This window comes from Tupaia chinensis, unplaced genomic scaffold (genome assembly GCF_000334495.1).
Source record: "Tupaia chinensis unplaced genomic scaffold, TupChi_1.0 Scaffold138584_1, whole genome shotgun sequence".
Taxonomy (NCBI): Eukaryota; Metazoa; Chordata; class Mammalia; order Scandentia; family Tupaiidae; genus Tupaia; species Tupaia belangeri.
Window position 1 is genome coordinate 771800 of NW_006198478.1, and position 3907 is coordinate 775706.

The following is a 3907-nucleotide window of genomic DNA, read 5'->3' on the forward strand; positions in this document are numbered from 1 at the left end:
GGTGTTGGACTCCCACATGGCTGATTGTGGTTTGAGTCCCGGACCTGGCAGCTTGCTTTCTCACTTTCCCTCTCTCTTTCTCGCTCTCTCTCACTCTGTCTCTCTCTGATCAAATAAAATAAATAAAGTTAAATAAAATAATTATTTACAAAAAAGAAATGATAAATATATATATCTATATATATATATTTTTTAATCTTATTTATTTTTTAAAGGGCCAGTCTGTGGTGTGGTGAAAGTGACTGGATCCCACATGGCTGAATGCATAGTTTGTATGCTAGACTCAGCAGCTTGCAAAACACGCTAGGTGTGTGTGTGACCAAAATCTCAAAAGGAGAAATGGAGAAGGGATTGCTGTGTGACCATTCCCCTTGGGGGAGTGCTTTTCTCACTCAACAACCCCCGCCCTACATGAGTACAAAGGTTCTCTAACAAATTAAGAAAAAAAAATATGCCAAGGGCGATAAATTCTCTTCTTGGGACTAGAGGAATACTGGTCACCTTTATAATTTTGCCCAGAACCATTCAGATTGAAGAATATGGATGGGTCAATTGAAAAACACCCCAGTAAGCCACACCTGCAGTGCAGAACTAAGCCCTGTGCACAGGGAGCTGGAGTCCTCAGAGCTGACCGCAGTTTGAACCCTGGCCCCATAGTTTGAAAAACATGCTGGAACTGTGTGCTTGTGTGCACCAAATCCTGACGAGATGGAGAAGTGGAGGAAAGAGAGTTTTGGTGTGATCATGCCCCATTGTGAGGGTGCTTTCTCTCTCACTCTGGTGAGCACAGGTGCCTTCCGACCAAAAAAAAAAAAAAAAAAAGGACTATCTCCACTAGTGAGAAACTAATGTAATGGAATCTGACTGTTGGAAGACAAAAGTTATCTAATTCAGGACTAGCAGGTGGCTTGGTGGTTAAGGGTGCTGGGCTCCCACATGGCTGAGCACAGTTCAAATCCCAGACCTGATGGCTTGCTTTGTCATTTTCCCTTTCTCTCTCTCTCTGGTGAAAATAAAATAATAATAATAAATAAAATAAAGTGGATAATTATTTTTTAAAAAGTTATCTAATTCAACTTATTAAGCTGACACTTGACTCTTTCCTACAACCACCCAGAAGTGCGTGAGCAAGGACATTGCACAAAACACCTCTACTACATCTGAAACCTGAGAGCCCAATTTCAAAACAGTTTATCTTTGCGGGGTTGGCAGGTGGTGTGGTGGTTAATGTGCTGGACTCCCACATGGCCAACCATGGTTCAAATCCTGGACCTGATGGTTTGCTTTCTGACTTTCCCTTATATATATAAAATATATATATTTTGGTCTAAAATTAGCCTGTCTATAACAAGTAATTAACTGGACCCAGTTTCACTTCTTAGGTTCATAAAGAATGGTTTCTCTTCATCATAACTGTCTGTGGCATAAATAAAGGCCTAACCTCTGTTTCTCCCATGCCATGACGTTAGCTTAACCTAAAGCATGAATGATCACACATCATTATCTTTATTTTTTCCACTTATGTATGTATGTATGTATGTAAATTTGTTATGGGGTACATGTGCACACCACAGAGACAGAGAGAAAAAGAGGGAAAACGAGCATCCCCAGGAGGGATCATTACACCACCCGCAATCCATTCCTCTCCATTCTTCTCTCGGACTCTTGGCCAGTCACGCATAGGCAGCCAGGGTGTTTTTCAAAGCAGGGTCTGGGACTTGAACCATGTAGTTCTCCATGCAGGATGCAATTGCCTTAACTACCATGCCATCAGCTGGCACAGCATTTTTTCTCTTTCTTACTTAGTTTTTATTTCATAATCATAAATTTAACTTTGAATTCAGCTAGATTTGGAGGGGAATAAGGAAAATATGGAACCCAAAGAACTGCAGCGAGAGCACAGGTTACAGGACATAGCGAGCAGGTGGGGTGGAGGGTGCTCTCCTGAGCTACAGAAGGAGGGGTCTGGTGGTTAAGAGGAAACAAGTCAAATTCATTAGCGTCCACAGTCAGCAATGGTGATCTTCTCGCTGGTCTTGCCGTTCTTGAACCCAAAGCACTCCATGGCTTCCACGATATTCATGCCCTCTTTGACCTTGCCAAAGACCACATGCTTGCCATCCCACCACTCAGTGTTGGCAGTGCAGATGAAAAACAGAGAACTGTTTGTGTTGGGTCCAGCATTTGCCATGGACAAGATGGCCTGTATGTTTCAGGATGAAGTTCTCATCATCGAATTTCTCCCCATAGATGGACTTGCCGCCAGTACCAATATGGCGTGTGAGGTCTCCACCCTGGCACATAAACCCTGGGATAATTCTGTGAAAGCAGGAATCCTTATAAACAAATCCTTTCTCTCCAGTGCTCAAAGCACGAAAGATTTTTGCTGTCTTTGGAACTTTGTCTGCAAACAGCTGGAAGGAGACACAGCCCAAGGGCTCACGGTCAACAGCAATGTTGAAGAACACGGTGAGGCTGACCATGGCTGGGCCTAGAGACTTGGATGGCGGCATCTGCAAAGCCCAGCATTTTCTTTATACATAAGGGGAGCACATAAATATAAAGAGGCAAAGCAAATTAAATTATATTTTGGGAACTTGGACTTCAGGAAAAACATTTTAAATAAGAAAATCATAAGAGAAAATGAACAAGAATCAACAAAAAATTAACTCTGGGCAGAAAGTAGGAAAAGTTTTTAAGACAAATAAACCAGGGGCTAGCAGATGGTGTGATGGTTAAAGTGCTGGACCCACATGGGAGAAAGTGGTTTGAGTCCCAGACCTGGTGGTTTGAAAATTTCCACCAGTTGAGACCAGTAGATGGCGTAATAGTTACATCCTTGGACTCCCACATAGTCAACAGCAGTTCAAGTCCTGGACTCAGTGGCTTAAACTAATGCTGGGTGCGTGTGTGTGTGTGCCTAAGATCCCTAGAGGAGAAAGCAGAAGGAATTGTGGCGTGGCCGTCCCCCAGGAAGTGATTACTCTCTGTCTCTTGTCTCTGTCTTTCCAGTGAGTGCACCTGCCCTATAGCAAAAACCTGTCAAAAAAAAAAAAAAAGAAAGAAAAAAAAGAAAAGAAAATTCCTACCATCTGTCTACGCCTGCATGTCCAAAACTGCACACCAAAAATCCCAGAAGCAGAATGGAGAAGAGAGGTTTGTGGCATGGCCCTTCCCCCAGGGGAAGATTTCTCACTTTCCTACTCTCTGTCTCAGTCTCTCTCTGGCAAGCACATGCACCCAATAGCAAAAACTTAAACAAAATAAAAATAAACTAAATCAAAGATTCAGATGATAGACTGAATCAAGAAAAACATGGAGCACAAACTATAAATTAAATAAGGCTAAAAAAAAAAAAGTGTAGGCAAAAAAGAAAGAACACAAAACAGAAGAGGGGGACCAGCAGGCAGCCTGGTGTTTAGGGCACTGGACACCGCTGTGACCCACCCCGGGTGACTATAGGACTTGGTGGCTTGCTTTCTCACTTTCTCTCTCTCTGGTTAGTGCACATGCCCTGTAACAAATTAAAAAATAATAATAATAAAATTAAAGAAATAATTTTAAAAAAATAAACAGAAGAAGACTCCATTAAGTAAATGACATCTAAATTTTAAGCAGAAGCAATGCACAGCAGCCTAGTAGCAAGTTCTGTCCAATCTGGTTATCTCTGGCCTGAGGCCCTGGGAAATTAGATGAGCAAGCCCTCTCCTCTGAATTATTATGAAGGGAAGACAGATTAAAATAAACACCAAAGGCAGTCCTCCCGACCCTCCTCTTTCCTTCCCCTTTCCCCTTCACTCCTCTCCCTCTCACCCCAGCTCCTATACCTACTCCTTTTTTTTTTTTTTTTTTTTTTTTCACGAGAAAGAAAGGAAAAAATCACCCCCCAGGGGGGCCGGTTAGCCCG

The 3907-nt window shown here is 42.4% G+C and overlaps 1 pseudogene; it reads right to left on the minus strand.

Annotated features, from left to right (window-relative positions):
• Nucleotides 1–1773: 1773 nt before the first annotated feature.
• LOC102471786 (peptidyl-prolyl cis-trans isomerase A pseudogene) overlaps nt 1774–3907 on the minus strand; it is a 2557-nt pseudogene continuing 423 nt past the window's right edge.